Genomic DNA, 17,836 nt, shown 5'->3' with positions numbered 1-17,836 from the left:
AAATTGTTACGGAGTGACAATAAATTTTGGATTTTCAAACAGCTCTGCCTGAGAAATGTATATCCATTTTGGTGCTAAATCATAGGATATTTTAACACTAAAGTGAGAAGCATTATACCTTAATTGTAATTTACCAAGCATTGCTATTTCTCAGTTTCTTTATTACCTTTAAAAGGGAGATAATAATACATCACTGAATTTTCAGAAATAATAAGGTAATATGTTGAAAATTTCTAGTAAAACATATGGTAATGGCTACCACTCAATAAATGATGACATTTATTATTATTTTGTGTATAATTTTGAATCCGGAGAAAACTCTTAACTCGAAAAGAGACATGCATCACGATGTTAATAGCAGCACTCTTTACAATAGCCAAGACATGGAAGCAACCTAAATGTCCATCAACAGGAATGGATAAAGAAGATGTGGTATATATATACAATGGAATATTACTCAGCCATAAAAAAGAATGAAATAATGCCATTTGCAGCAACACGGATGGACCTAGAGATTATCATACTAAGTGAACTGTCAGAGAAAGACAAATATCATATGATATTACTTATATGTGGAATCTAAAAAAATGATACAAATGAACTTATTTAGAAAACAGAAATAGACTCAAAGACATAGGAAACAAACTTACGGTTACCAAAGGTTATTTATAAATAAATGAATAAATACATAAATGAAGAAAGAAATAAAAATTTTTGGCCACGTGGCACAGCTTCTGGGATCTTAATTCCCAGACCAGCAATCGAACCCAGGCTCTCAGCAGTGAAAGCAGAGTTCTAACCACTGGACTGCCAGGGTATTTCCCAGGAACCATTGATTCTATGGGATCCCTCCTGGTGACCCAAGTTCTGACTTTGGGAATATTTGTGAGACCTCCAGATATGGTGGAGAGGCTTTTGGAATTGAAACTGATCTCAAATTCTAGGAAATGTGGGTGAAGGGGTAGATCAGAATAAATTTAGTTTAGAGACATATTGAGATCTGAGTTTTAAACATAAAATGATAGTGTTGGTTAGCCAGTTGAAATTATGTGTAATTCTTCTTTGTTATCTTTTCTGAAAATTCTGTAAATATTTCCAAAATGGAAAAGTATTTTAAAGAGAATGCTAGTAGTAACATTAGTCAAAATTGTTTGAATAATTCATGTATGTTAACAAATTTGATGCTACATGTGGAGCTATATATACATATGCAACTATGTATATATTATATATTTCACAAATCTGTTAGTGTTCAAGATATATAACTATATAAGGCAAAAGAGTTGCTAAAATCATTTCATAAAAGAGAAACTTAAAACTTGTGATTTATCTATAGACTGCCACATAAAAGTAGCAATTAGGTGAGGATTAGAATCATATATATATTTACTTAGCCTCCGAGGATTGGATCTTTCAAATTAAGTATAAAAAGAAAATAAAATTCTCAACAGGGAGAGGCTAGTATGGTTTTTATTTTTGGGTTTTTTTTCTGTGACAGTGAGAGGCTGAAGCCAATTGTTGAGCTGGTTGGGAACAGAAAGTAAATGCTAGAAACATAGCAGCTAAAATAACAGAGTATATAGGAACCTTTACTCCCCCTCCCCTAAAGAAATTATTCAAGTGTATTTTATAATTATCTTGATTTTCACTTTCTCTAAAATTATTACTTAGTGACAGACAAACACTACCAGCATCATTTTATGTAGCATTAAATGTTAGAAAAGAGAAATTTTTGACTGTAGCCTAGATGCCTCAAGGAGATGAAGCGGATAATATCCATAGAGGTGTCAGACTAGCTCAGCAAATGTTTTCCCAGTTAAAATGGAATTAAAGCGCTTATTTACCTCAGTGAAGTTAAGCCATAAATCCGGTAATAGCAATTTCTGAATTGTTAAAACTGTGTCCAATTTTGAAAAAAGTTCTTTGGCAAATCCTCCTGCTTCCATTCTTATTACAGAAGACATGTGTGTACTTTCATATATGCCAACAGAAAAATGTCCATTGGAAAAGCAAAAAAAAAATGCATGGAATTTAAATTCAGTATCAAAAATTTGTTCTGGCCCTGGGATTGGAGAACTATTAGTGATGGATAAATGTATTGACAAGGGTGGAAGTAGAATCTGAAAATGGTTATAAATCTCTTTTCTTCATGTGTGTGTTTGTGTATGCACAGTTATCTGCAATAGTTATCTATTTTATAAACTCTCAGAGGAAATGTAAAACAAATGATACACAAATAAAGCTGGCTCCAACAATTTCAGCCTGGAATATGCAGTAATTATAATTTCTGTGGATGGATGATATGTCTCCCAAAGAATAGTCTCCAAACCCATGTGGCCAACTGTTAGAAAATCACTGTTATGCTCCGTAAGACATCAACCATTAGTTCCTGCTCATGGGTCATTTTGCCATTCCTTTGGGGTATGCAGGGCAGTAATGCTGAGTATACTCACTGATTCTAGCTTTTTAAATCCTATTTGTTGCAAGCTCATCACTCTTCTGGCTGAGTCTGAAAAATGGCAGCTATGCTTGGGTTTGCTGATGTGAGGGAAGGGTGCTTAAGCACTTCTAAACTGCAAAGAGTGTACTAAATCATGCTCCAGTGTGGCACAAAATCTGCGTGTAACTGGAGTATTAACAAGAAAAGCAGCAAACAAATAAGCTGTTATGAACCACCAAATAATAATTTAGTTTTTCTGTTTACAAATGCAATCAATAAGACAAGAGATATAAAGTATTGATATGTAGTATGCTTTTCATCCTGTGTAACTTGGTAATGAAGAATGCTATGCTATGTGTAATAGAGCTTGAACATACAAGTTCAAGTATCAGACCTCTTGGATTGCTTGCCCCCAAATATAATTGAGTGCTACACAAGAGAATATATATTTTTAATACTGTAATGGTTGGCAGCCATTGGAAAATCAAGAATTGCTTTGGCATATTAAAATAATTTTAACAGCATATTAATTACGTTAGGTCTTCTATACTCAACAGCATCATGTAGCACTTACACATATATTTCTTATCAACCTTATTTTGTGGAATTATTATTTTTGTTTTGAGATAACAAAATCAATTAACAGAGAGGCTAAATGACTTGCCCAAGACTGTGTAGCCAGTGTGCAGGAGGCAAGGCTTAGGGCTCAGAGCTTCTCATTCAAGAGTATGACCCTAAATTTAGTCTCTGGTCTTTGGAGCCAAAGGACAGAGGGGCTCAGTTTTTAGACCTTTTGGCTGTAGGGATGCTTTGAATCCATTTTATCTCAGGTAGGTTGACTTAACCAATTCCAGTGTTGCCATAGCCCTCTGGCTGTTTGTACACTGTGTCAAACATTATATCTATCATGGTTGTTGAGAAGGGAATGACATTTTGGAATAGCAGAATACAGTAAAATATGTGAACTTTTAATTTAAATAATGTTTTTCAATTCTTCATTTCATATATTCAATTACCTCGAAACTTGAGGCAAATCTTTTTTTTTTTTCCCATGAGATTCACGGATGGATGATTGCTCAGTTTTTCAAAGCACACACCTAGCGGCATCTCTTTCACAGAGAATTGAGGCATGCGTTTTCTTCTTTAAAGGTGTTAATCTAGGGCCACTTCCTCCGGAACATTTACTCCACTTTCTAGACAAAGCAGCCTTATGCCATCCATCCAGCTTACCATATTCTTCATTTTTACCATAGGTAAATAATTAGTTCTGGAAGGCAGGTATGTTTCCTAGATCTCGGATGCTTTGCTTTTGAGGTATAAAAGAGCTGAGGTTATTTTTTGTGCATTCCCAAGTCTTTCCATAATTATGGCTATGCTGAATTACTTAGAGAGTGGTCTTTCATTTCCAGACCCCAAAGAATTTTAGCAGCTAACTTTTACTCTCTCTACCTAGATATTTATCTAAATTTTTAAAATCTAAACTCTATTTATATATGTCTGCAGGCTTTTGAGATTCTTAAACCCTAATGCTTCTCTGTGTTTTGTTCTTGCTCACTCAGAAATGTGAATCTTTTAAGAAAGCAGGAGGCATAACCCTCCCAGACTTCAGACAATACTACAAAGCTACAGTAATCAAAACGGTGTGGTATTGGCACAAAAACAGACATATGGATCAATGGAACAGAATAGAGAGCCCAGAAGTAAACCCATACACCTATGGTCAATTAATCTTCAACAAAGGAGGTAAGGATATCCAATGGGGAAAAGACAGTCTCTTCAGCAAGTGGTGTTGGGAAAGTTTGACAGCCACATGTAAATCACTGAAGCTAGAACACACTCTCACACTATACACACAAACAAAACTTAAAATGGCTTAAAGACTTAAAATATAAGACGTGACGCCATAAAACTCCTAGAAGAGAACACAGGCAAAACATTCTCTGACATAAAGCATACCAATGTTTTCTTAGGTCAGTCTCCCAAGGCAAATGAAATAAAGGCAAAAATAAACAAATGGGACTTAAACTTATAAGCTTTTGCACAGCAAAGGAAACTGTAAACAAAATGCAAAGACAACCTACGGATTGGGAGAAAATACTTGCAAACAATGCAACCGACAAGGACTTAATTTCCAAAATATACAAACAGCTCATATAACTCCATAACAAAAAAACAACCCAATCAGAAAATGGGCAGAAGACCTAAATAAACATTTCTCCAAAAAAGACATACAGATGGCCAATAGGCACATGCAAAGATGCTCAACATCACTTATTTTTAGAGAAATGCAAATCAAAAATACAACGAGGTATCACCTCACACTGCTCATAATGGTCATCATCAAAAAGTCTACAAACAATAAGTGTTGGAGAGGGTGTGGAGAAGGGAACCCTTCTACACTGTTGGTGGGAATGTAAGTTGGTAGAGCCACTATGGAAAACAGTTTGGGAGGTTCCTCAAAAACCTAAAAATAGAGTTACCATATGATCTAGCAATCTCACTCCTGGGCATATATCCAGAGCAAACTATGTTCATAGCAGCACTATTCACAATAGCCAAGACATGGAAACAACCAATGTCCATCGACAGATGAATGGATAAAGAATATGTGTATATATACACAATGGAATTTTACTCAGCCATAAAAAAGAATGAAATAATGCCATTTGCAGCAACATGGATGGACCTAGAGAAGATCATATTAAGCAAAGTAAGTCAGAAAGAGAACGACAAATACTATATGATATTACTTATATGTAGAATCTAAAATATGACACAAATGAACATATCTGTGAAACAGAAACAGACTCACAGATATGGAGAACAGACTTGTTGCCAAGGGGAAGGGGGGCTGGGGGAGGGAAGGACTGGGAGTTTGGGATTAGCATATGCAAACGATTATATATAGGATGGATAAACAACAAGGTCCTACTGTATATAGCACAGGGAACTATATTCAATATCTTGTGATAAACCATAATGGAAAAGAATAAGAAAAAAAAAAATATATATGTATAGCTGGATCACTTTGTTATACAGTAGAAATTAACACAACATTGTAAATCAACTATACTTCAATAAAATAATAAAGAAAAGGAATATGAATCTTTTGAGCTCCGGCTCAAATGCTATCTCTGTTCTTGAAAAAATATCTAGTTTGAAGTAAATTTCCCAAGCTCTTAGGTACCAATATATTAGAAAAATTAAACAACTAAATAAACATTTTTTCTGTACTCTCCATAGTAATGTAAAGTAAGTTTTTGCTTACATATTTTGACTTTTCTTGATTTTTAGGGAATTTAACCATCTAAAATTCTCCATGGAAAGAGGTAGATATCAGGTACAAATGCATATAAATTAAGTCTAAACAATTGGAGTTCTCAAATCTTAGTGCAAATAAATATTACCAGAGGCATTGTTAGGAAAGCAAATACCAATTCCTGGCCCAAGAGGGTTTGATTCAGTAGGTCTGGGTTGAACCTAAGGATCTGCTTTTGCAAACCTGTACCCCTGGCTATCAATCTTCAATAAATACAGACCTGGAGGAAAAGGTGTATGCCTGGTTTTTTGTATATTCACAGAAGGTGAATTCTAGAGCTGATGCTGTAGAATCCTATGAGCGTGTTAGGAGGCAGAAGGTCAATGTGGAGGTCCAGGATGGTGTGGAGACCCTCAATCCATGACAGCTCAAGCCCTGGAGACTAGTCATGGAGAAGATGGAGATGCTGGTGCTCCAGCTGCCTGTAGAGCTGGAGGTAAGCTCAGCTGACATCATTGCTCAGTCTCTGGCCCACCTGGTCTCTCAGCCCCCTGGTCAGAGACTGTGTGCAGAGAACGTCCTTGGTGCCGGCATCATGTAGCCCTCTCTCATCATCATGGCTGCCATCCCTGAGGAAGATAACACCTATCCCACCCAACCCACCATACCCCACTTGTCCCTCTCCGCAATAAGATGCATGGCTTTGGGGAAAAAAAACTCACAAAATAAAATAAATTCCTGGGCCCTTCTGCCTCTGGGTTGCTCTCCCGCCTGACTACCAGAAGTCATGAATCTGGACATGTTGGATGAATGAGAAATTGATGAAAAGAAAGTAGGTGGAAATACAGACAGAAAACAGCATTAAGATGGAAGGAGGTGGTGTACAATATATTATGTGAGCAGTGGATGTTTACCATAGCACTAGTGGAAAGTACATTCTGGCCAGGTTTACTCAGCTTCAGGCAGGTTCATAATTCAGTTGAAATATATGAGGGCAGAAAGCAGCCAAGGAGAGTCTAAGTGGTAAGAAATAGCTAACAGATTAAAAGTTGACTGAATAATTCATACGTTTTAGAATCATCTGTGTGATTTAATGAGATGTTAATGGCATAAACAATTAACAAAGTAAATTATTGAAGTGATATTCAGACTTATTTTCCATTTCCATGGATTCCTATTTCAATTATTTTTGTTTAAAGAAGATAAAATACAAATCAGCATGGTTGATATTGGGTATAAATTTCCTCCAATATATTTGAATTTTACATCCTCGTCTTTGTAATAACATCAATTCAGATTCAATCAACATTTCTGTGTTCAGCACTGCATTAAATGCATTCAGTTTTACCCAAAGTTTGAAAAAAAAATTTTATAATATGCTATGTAAATGACTGAGTTAGAAAATGTACTCATTTGTAATCAGACTTGTGGATATTCACTGCTGTCTTTATATGTGCACATATATAAATAAACACAAGAAGAAGTGATAGGAGGAATTGCAGTCTTAGCAGCTTTTATATTTAGATGTATTATAGATCTACTATATTATATGTTTGCAGAATAGCTAAGGCCAAATATATGGCCCATTATGATCCAACTCTTGCCCATGCCTTCAACTCCCCTCATACTCTGCTCATATGCTCTTCCCTTTATTGCCAACTTCAGCATCACTGGCTGGCCTGTCCTTTCTGAGAAGACAGCACACCTGTCTGTCCTCAGCACCATGTACTTTCTGTTCCTTTTTTCAGGAGAGGTTCCCCTGTTCTTCTGGTAGCTGGTTCTTTCCTTGATTATTGTTTCTAAAGCAGGTCCCACTAGCTGTTCTTTAGACAGCATCATTTTTATTTCCTTCTTGGCACTTACTACAGGTTGTATTGATTTCCATTATTTGTTTAACTATATATTGTCTGTTTCTCCATTTATTATGTAAGTTCTTTAAGCACAGTCACCTGGTGTATCTTGTTCATTGAATATTTAATACAGTGCCAAGTGTTCAGAAAGTTTTTAAAATTAAGGAATGAAAGGGCACACATTTCACAATTACTGTTTTCTCTTGCTTTGTATTCTTGGAAACATTAATACAAATTTCCCAAATACTTCAGTTTCTAAGCTTGAATTATATACATTTCATAAGACTATAAACAGAGCCATTTAGTTCCTTTTCTCTTAGAGCCCGTATTTGCATTTACTGTATAATATTTCTAGAGTATTTCAGGTTTTACTAACCAATATTTTAAAACCATTAGAAACATTGTTGCTAATATCTATACTTATGATTAATAAGGTTATGTTGAATTGACTGCTTTAAAAATTGTGGAGATCTATAGGGTACACCATAAAACTAAAAAGCGTACCATAAAAACATCTATGGTATGTGTAACTATACAAAATACCTACATATAGGCATAGGAAAAGAATTTAGAAGGAAATGTGCAAAATATTAAAGGTATTTACCCAAGGGTAATGGGATAATAGGCAATTTTCATTTTCTTCATGTTTTTCAACATTTCCAATCTATATAAAATGAAACGAATGAATTGTTTTTTACATTAAAAAACAAATATCCATAAAACCACTGAACAATTGGGAAAATAAATTGCCTTTAAGAGCAAGACAAAGCTGCAGAGAGTGGAATGATTAATTTCTTTCATAACTACTTATTTAGAGTTTTATATGTTTCTGGGACTGTTGCAGCATGTGTTAGGTTTTCAAAAAAAAAAATCCGGTTTCTACACTTAACTGTGTAAGTAGGTCATGTTTACAAATAACTGTAATTAAAGATGGAATGTTGTAAATTATCATGAAGAATATGAGATACAGAGATGGGAAAGTTCTTTTCCTGGGATGCGATTAGAGAGTGTTTCTCAGGAAAGGCCATCAGGACCAGCAAGAATGTTAACTATGAGAGGAAGACTGTCCAGATCAAGGGACTAACATCCAGAAAGGTGACCAGGCAGGCAGAGACAGAGTGTTTTGGTAAGAGGAAGGAGGCAGATTCATGTGAAAAAGGATGTATCAAAAAAAAAAAAGTTCAACCAATGAAAAACATGGAAAGATCCATGGGCCCAGCTTATGGAGTCACTAGAAGAATGGTCAGGGGAGTAAACCTGTGGTCACTCTGAATTTTGATATGGCAGAAGAGGAACAGCTTGGCAGGGCATTAGATGAGTTGACTTTGGGATGTCTTTGTGTCTCGTTTGAGAGGTGTGCATTAAACTGTGAAATGTATGAGCATAAAGCTCAGGAAAGAGATCTGGGCTGGACGTAAAAATGTTCGAGTTACCTTTGTAAAGTGGTGATTGAAATCACTGGACTGTCTGACATCCTCTAGAGAGTCAATTTAGAGTAAGGACTAAGGCTTTAGTAATCTGGGTATTTTGATAGCCAAATAAAGAGAATGGAGAAAAGGAAACCATGTAGGAGGCTCCTATGAAAATTAATGCTAATGAGGGTCAGATGTGGCATCACGGCAGTAGAATTGGGAGAGAACAGAAAGATATTAGGGACACCTCTATTTACCTTTCTGTTTTGAAACCGAGTAAGATTAGTAGTATAAGTAGTGTTATTTTATATAGGCCCGGGATTTCCAAACCTTGATACATGTCAGAATCATTTACACAGCTGTCTAATAATTTAATATACATGATATATATTAATTGAGTAAATGAATAAATTAATGCTTAACATATGTCTTGAATCATTATTACCATTTTCATTTACATTAACTTGTGGTATTAGAGGACAAAAAACTTCAGTAGGCCTAATAAAATCCAGTATACCTTTTGGCCAGTAATTAATATATTTAGTGTGTGTGATTTTAATATTCACAAAGAAAGAACACCATTTTAACTCATCAGTAGTTAGAGAGATTGAAAATTTATACAATTACTAAATTTATACAATTTAAGGTTCTTCATGGCATTTATCTGGCACTTTCCTTTCCTGTGCTGGCAAAGTGACTTTTTATTAGCAATTATGGGAAGAGCCATTATATACCCAGGATGTCATAGTCAATTCATTGTTGAATCAAATTTACCTCTCTTCATATTTCCCCAGTTTTACACCTGGCCTTGGGTATTTTCATTGTACAAAATACAAAAGCATAATGACTCCCTGTCTCCCTAAATATACTAGCAACAAAATGAGCTGTTTTTAAAAAATTCTTTTCAACACTAGTCATTGAGTTCCCTTTTCACACCTTCCTGCTGAATTTTAAAATGAATGCTTACTTAAAGGAGAAAAAAGCAATGACCTCCCCAAAGCATGTTGCCACAACTCAATTGTTAATAATTATTTTTTTCAAAATAAATCAGGAAAAGTGTTTCTTTGAAATTAAATAGAAAGCCTGTGCCAACAGTTAATAAAAATTTATCAAATTCAATATCTGTACATGTTTCCGTAAGCATAATCATTCTTAAAATAAATCAGTGTAGAGAAACTGTCAGATGGGTAATTCTAAAGTCAGAAATATTAAATTTGCATGTGTTTATTTTTCACTACAACATAAACACACTTTGATATGTAACTAGTAATGGCTAGAATCAGATTGCTTCACCTTTGCTACCCCAGTATCTGATTTCAAATTTTTTCCTTCCATACTCACTCATATTCAAATATACTACTGTTCTCTCATGACATGCTTATTATTACTATTTTATGCTGCTCTCAAAGGTTATGTGTTATACGTTTTAATATCATGGAATTGCTATTGAATTCTTAGGAGAAAAGCTTTGAAATTGGCAAAGAGAGTCTTAAAGAGAAGAATTTTAAAGTTGAACCACCTTGAATTACCACTGAGAAATATACATAGGAGACAAGGTTTCGGCATCCTGAATTCCCTGCCCTTTCTCCTTCACTCTGCTACCTAGAGAAGGTCAGCTAGCTGAGGTCAGCAGCTATGTAGTTGTCTTTGGAGTTTCATTTTACCTAGCTTCCCTGTAGCACATTACACTTCTGACCTCATATCTCTCTCCTGCCCCTTTTCCTCTCTCTCTATCTCTCTCTCCCCGCTCTTTCTCACATCCATTCATCTAATTTAACCTACAAGTTGTACATTAGAGATTAAAAGACTGACAAAGTTTCTTAACCAGTTTTACATTGTAAATGAGGGAACTATGTAGGTTGCTTCCATCTATACCATGGTGGGCTTAAGATTTGAATTTAGGGCTATGAGATTCCAAACCAATTATTTCAATATACGATGCTTCCATTTTCTTCACCTTCACCAATTAAAATTCAAATTGATTCAAATAATACCTTTTCCAAAAAGTCTTCTTTGATCATTCCAATTGGAAATTCTCTCTCCACTATGATACTTTGGTTGTAATTGTCTTATAGCCCTAAACTTCCCTTATTACTATGTATATAGGTTTATATGGCCAGCCAGCTAGATTAGAAGTTCCTCATGATCAAGAACCATGTCTTATTCACTTCTGTATTCCCCACTCCAAGAGTCTAAGATATACTAGTTGTTTAGTAAGTACAGTTGTACTGAATCTAAAGTACAATTGCAATACAATTTTCCTGAGAAGCTTTTTCTACTTGAACTTACTGGGATAAGACACAAACTTGTTTCCCTTAGGCAGCATTTGACAGATTTTAAAAAAATTTTAATCTTTGTCAATTATCCCATTTTTTCTTCTTCTATAGTTAGCTACTGATGGTTCAAGCAAAACAACATGGTTAAGAAACTCTAATATTAAAGAGATTAAAACTTCATATCAAACAACAATGATTTACTGGGATCAGTAAATCAGCACAGGGATCAGCACAGGGAACTATATTCAATATCTTGTAATAATGTATAATGAAAATGAATCTGAAAAAAGACAATGTGTATGTATAACTGAATCACTTTGCTGTATACCTGAAACTAACATGATACTGTAAATCAACTATACTTCAATAAAACAAAGCAAAAGAAAGTTCATATCAATGTCTTATTTTTAAAATAATTTCTGACAATGTATTTGAACAGCATAGTTGTAATATATTCATATGGCCACTGCAGTGGTGAATTAGCGTATTTCAACCCAACCCTTAAAGAAATCATCAGAGCTGAGGCTCCAGCTTCAGAGGTCAGACCCCAGGGACAGGACTGGGGTTGGTTGCATGAACAAAGCCTGAAGGGGGCTAGTGCGCCACAGCTAGCCGGGAGGGAGTCCGGGAAAAAGTCTGGACCTGCCGAAGAGGTAAGAGACCATTGTTTCGGGGTGTGCGAGGAGAGGGGATTCAGAGCACCGCCTAAGCAAGCTCCAGAGACGGGCGCGAGCCGCGGCTATCAGCGCGGACCCCAGAGACGGGCATGAGATGCTAAGCCTGCTGCTGCCACCACCAAGAAGCCTGTGTGCAACCACAGGTCACTATCCACACCTCCACTCCCAGGAGCTTGTGCAGCCTGCCACTGCCAGGGTCCCGTGATCCAGGGACAACTTCCCCGGGAGAACACACGGCACGCCTCAGGCTGGTGCAACGTCACGCCGGCCTCTGCCGCCGCAGGCTCACCCCGCACCCTGTACTCCTCCCTTCCCCCGGCCTGAGTGAGCCAGAGCCCCCTAATCAGCTGCTCCTTTAACCCCATCCTGTCTGGGCGGGAACAGATGCCCTCAGGCAACCTACATGCAGAGGCGGGGCCAAATCCAAAGCTGAACCCCAGGAGCTGTGCCAACAAAGGAGAGATAGGGAAATCTCTCCCAGCAGCCTCAGGAGCAGCAGATTAAATCTCCACAATCAACTTGACGTACCCTGCATCTCTGGAATACCTGAATACACAACGAATCATCCCAAAATTGAGGCGGTGGACTTTGGGAGTAGGATATATATATTTTTTTCCTATATCTCTTTTTCTGAGTGTGTATGTGTATGCTTCTGTGTGTGATTTTGTCTGTATAGCTTTGCTTTTACCATTTGTTCTAGGGTTCTGTCTGTCCTTTTTGTTTGAATGTTTTAGTATAGTTTTTAGCACTTGTTATCATTGGTGGACTTGTTTTTTGGTTTGGTTGCTCTCTTCTTTCTTTCTTTTTTTTTTTTTCTTTTTCCTTATTACTTTTTAATTTTTTTAATTTAATAATTATTTTTTATTTTAATAACTTTATTTTATTTTATTTATTTATTTATTTTTTCCTCCCTTTTCTTCTGATCCATATGGCTGACAGGGTCTTGGTGCTCTGGCCGGTTGTCAGGCCCATGCCTCTGAGTTGGGAGAGCCAAGTTAAGGACACTGGTCCATCAGACACCTCCCGGCTCCATGTAATATCAAACAGAGAAAGCTCTCCCAGAGATCTCCATCTCAATGCTAAGACCCAGCTCCACTCAACGACCAGCAACCTCCAGTGCTGGACACCCCATGCCAAACAACTAGCAAGACAGGAACACAACCCCACCCATTAGCAGAGAGGCTGCCTAAAATCATAATAAGGTCACAGGCACTGGAAAACACACCACCAGACGTGGAATTGCCCACCAGAAAGACAAGATCCAGCCTCATCCACCAGAACAAAGGCACTAGTCCCCTCCACCAGGAAGCCTACACAACCCACTGAACCAACCTTAGCCACTGGGGGCAGACACCAAAAACAACAGGAACTACGAACCTGCAGCCTGTGAAAAGGAGACCCAAAACACAGTAAGTTAAGCAAAATGAGAAGACAGAGAAACACATAGCAGACGAAGGAGCAAGGTAAAAACCCACCAGACCAAACAAATGAAGAGGAAATAGGCAGTCTACCTGAAAAAGAATTCAGAGTAATGATAGTAAAGATGATCCAAAATCTTGGAAATAGAATGGAGAAAATACAAGAAACATTTAACAAGGACCTAGAAGAACTAAAGAGTAAACAAACAATGATGAACAACACAATAAATGAAATTAAAAATTCTCTAGAAGGAATCAATAGCAGAATAACTGAGGCAGAAGAATGGATAAGTGACCTGGAAGATAAAATAGTGGAAATAACTACTTCAGAACAGAATAAAGAAAAAAGAATGAAAAGAATTGAGGACAGTCTCAGAGACCTCTGGGACAATATTAAACACACCAACATTCGAATTATAGGGGTCCCAGAAGAAGAAGAGAAAAAGAAAGGGACTGAGAAAATATTAGAAGAGATTATAGTTGAGAATTTCCCTAATATGGGAAAGGAAATAGTTAATCTAGTCCAGGAAGCACAGAGAGTCCCATACAGGATAAATCCAAGGAGAAACACACCAAGACATATTAATCAAACTATCAAAAATGGAATACAAAGAAAAAATATTAAAAGCAACAAGGGAAAAACAACAAATAACATATAAGGGAATCCCCATAAGGTTAACAGCTGATATTTCAGCAGAAATTCTGCAAGCCAGAAGGGAGTGGCAGGACATATTTAAAGTGATGAAAGGGAAAAACCTACAACCAAGATTTTACTACCTAGAAAGGATCTCATTCAGATTTGACTGAGAAATTAAAACCTTCATAAACCAGCAAAAACAAAGAGAATTCAGCACCACCAAACCAGCTTTAAAACAAATGCTAAAGGAACTTCTCTAGGCAGGAAACCCAAGACAAGGAAAAGACCTACAAAAACAAACCCAAAACAATTAAGAAAATGTTAATAGGAACATACATATTGATAATTACCTTAAATGTAAATGGATTAAATGCCCCCACCAAAAGACACAGACTGGCTGAATGGATACAAAAACAAGACCTATATATATGCTGTCTACAAGAGACCCACTTCAGACTTACGGACACATACAGACTGAAAGTGCGAGGATGGAAAAAGATATTCCATGCAAATGGAAATCAAAAGAAAGCTGGAGTAGCAATTCACATATCAGACAAAATGGACTTTAAAATAAAGACTATTACAAGAGACAAAGAAGGACACTATATAATGATTAAGGGATAAATCCAAGAAGAAGATATAACTATTGTAAATATTTATGCACCCAAAATAGGAGCATCTCAATATATAAGGCAAATGCTAACAGCCATAAGAGGTGAAATCAACAGTAACACAATCATACTAGGGGACCTTAACTTAACACCCCACTTACACCAATGGACAGATCATCCAAAATGAAAGTAAATAAGGAAACAGAAGCTTTAAATCATACATTAAACAAGATGGATTTAATTAATATTTATAGGACATTCCATCCAAAAACAACAGAATACACTTTCTTCTCAAGTGCTCTTGGAACATTCTCCATGATAGATCATATCTTGGGTCACAAATCAAGCCTTGGTAAATTTAAGAAAACTGAAATTGTATCAATTATCTTTTCCGACCACAATGCTATGAGACTAGATATCAATTACAGGAAAAAATCTGTAAGAAATACAAACATATGGAGGCTAAAAATACACTACTTAATAACCAAGAGATCACTGAAGAAATCAAAGAGGAAATCCAAAAATAACTAGAAACAAATTACAATGAAAACACGATGACCCAAAACCTATGGGATGCAGCAAAATCAGTTCTAAGAGGGAAATTTATAGCAATAGAATCCTAACTCAAGAAACAAGAAAAATCTCAAATAAACAACCTAACCTTACACCTAAAGCAATCATAGAAAGAACAAAAAAACCCCAAAGTTACCAGAAGGAAAGAAATCATAAAGATCAGATCAGAAACAAATGAAAAAGAAATGAAGGAAACAATTGCAAAGATCAATAACACTAAAAGCTGGTTCTTTGAGAAGATAAACAAAATTGATAAACCATTAGCTAGACTCATCAAGAAAAAAAGGGAGAAGACTCAAATCAATAGATTTAGAAATGAAAAAGGAGAAGTAACAACTGACACTGCCAAAATACATAGGATCAAGAGAGATTACTACAAGCAGCTATATGCCAACAAATAGACAACCTGTAAGAAATGGACAATTTCTTAGAAAAGCACAACCTTTGGAGACTGACCCAGGAAGAAATAGAAAATATAAACAGACCAATCACAAGCACTGAAATTGAAACTGTGATTAAAAATCTTCCAACAAACAAAAGCTCAGGACCAGATGGCTTCACAGGCGAATTCTATCAAACATTTAGAGAAGAGCTAACACCTATCCTTCTCAAACTCTTCCAAAATATAGCTGAGGGAGGAACACTCCCAAACTCATCCTTGAGGCCACCATCACCCTGATACCAAAACCAGACAAAGATGTCACAAAGAAAGAAAATTACAGGGCAATATCACTGATGAACATAGATGCAAAAATCCTCAACAAAATACTAGCAAACAGAATCCAACAGCACATTGAAAGGATCATACACCATGATCAAGTGGGGTTTATCCCAGGAATGCAAGGATTCTTCAATATACTCAAATCAATCAATGTGATACACCATATTAACAAATTGAAGAATAGAAACCATATGATCATCTCAATAGATGCAGAAAAAGCTTTTGACAAAATTCAACATGCATTTATGATAAAAACCCTCCAGAAAGTAGGCATAGAGGGAACTTATCTCAACATAATAAAGGCCATATATGACAAACCCACAGCCAACATCTTTCTCAATGGTGAAAAACTGAAAGCATTTCCTCTAAGATCAGGAACAAGACAAGGTGGCCCACTCTCACCACTATTATTCAACATAGTTATGGAAGTTTTAGCCATAGCAATCAGTGAAGAAAAAGAAATAAAAGGAATCTAAATCGGAAAAGAAGTAAAGCTATCACTGTTTGCAGATGACATGATACTATATATAGAGAATCCGAAAGATGCTACCAGAAAAGTACTAGAGCTAATCAATGAATTTGGTAAAGAAGCAGGATACAAAATTAATGCACAGAAATTTCTTGCATTCCTATACACTAATGATGAAAAATCTTGAAAGAGAAATTAAGGAAACACTCCCATTTACCATGGCAACTAAAAGAATAAAATCCCTGGAATAAACGTACCTAAGGAGAAGAAAGACCTGTATGCAGAAAACTATAAGACACTGATGAAAGAAGTTAAAGATGACATAAACAGATGGAGAGATATACCATGTTCTTGGATTGGAAGAATCAACATTGTGAAAATGACTATACTACCCAAAGCAATCTACAGATTCAATGCAATCCCTATCAAACTACTAATGCCATTTTTCACAGAACTGGAACAAAAAATTTCACAATTCATATGAAAACACAAAAGATCCCGAATAGCCAAAGCAATCTTGAGAAAGAAGAATGGAGCTGGAGGAATCAGGCTCCCTGACTTCAGACTATACTACAAAGCTACAGTAATCAAGACAGTATGGTACTGGCACAAAAAGAGAAATATAGATCAATGGCACAGGATAGAAAGCACAGAGATAAACCCATGCACATATGGTCACCTTATTTTTGATAAAGGAGGCAAGAATATACAATGGAGTAAAGACAGCCTCTTCAATAAGTAGTGCTGGGAAAACTGGACAGCTACATGTAAAAGAATGAAATTAGTACACTCCCTAACACCACGCACAAAAATAAACTCAAAATGGAATACAATTATTTTTGTATACCGATTATCATCTTACTGAAAATATCAATTCTGTAAGTTATTTTAAGTGATTCCTAACCAGGAAGCAGAATATTGGATATTCTTGTGTTTTATCTTCACATTGGCTAGCACAGAATCAACACAGTCTTGGTGTCTTCTTGGATTACATTTGCCAGATTTAACAAATAAAATATGGAACATGCAGTTAATTTTAAAGTCCAGATAAACCTACACATTGTTTTAGTCTAAGTATATTCCAAATATTTCATAGGGCAGACCTATACTAAAAAATATCCATTGTTTATCTGAAATTCAAATTTAACTTGGTGTCCTGTGTTTTATCTGGCAACTCTATTTTGGGCAAGCTAATTAATTTGCATTTCATATGGCCCTGGCTATGGAATAGTGTGGGATTTTTTGCTAATTGGTCAAAAGCACAATTACATTTTTTTTTCTGTGAATATGGAAAAAAAACATGGGAAAAGGGGTACATATTTAGGAATTTCAACTTAAAAAAATTTAATATTCAGGTGCCCTCAGCCTCATGACTTGACATTGAGCACTCCAAGGTACTTGTATCTTTTCTTAAGTCACATACTCTGAGTTTAGAAGCCTAGGTTCTGTGTTTTGAAGACAAACACTCAAATATATATTCCATTAGGTCAGTT

This window comes from Balaenoptera musculus, chromosome 12, assembly GCF_009873245.2.
Source record: "Balaenoptera musculus isolate JJ_BM4_2016_0621 chromosome 12, mBalMus1.pri.v3, whole genome shotgun sequence".
NCBI classification, from domain to species: Eukaryota; Metazoa; Chordata; class Mammalia; order Artiodactyla; family Balaenopteridae; genus Balaenoptera; species Balaenoptera musculus.
Note: the sequence above shows the minus strand (reverse complement) of the source record.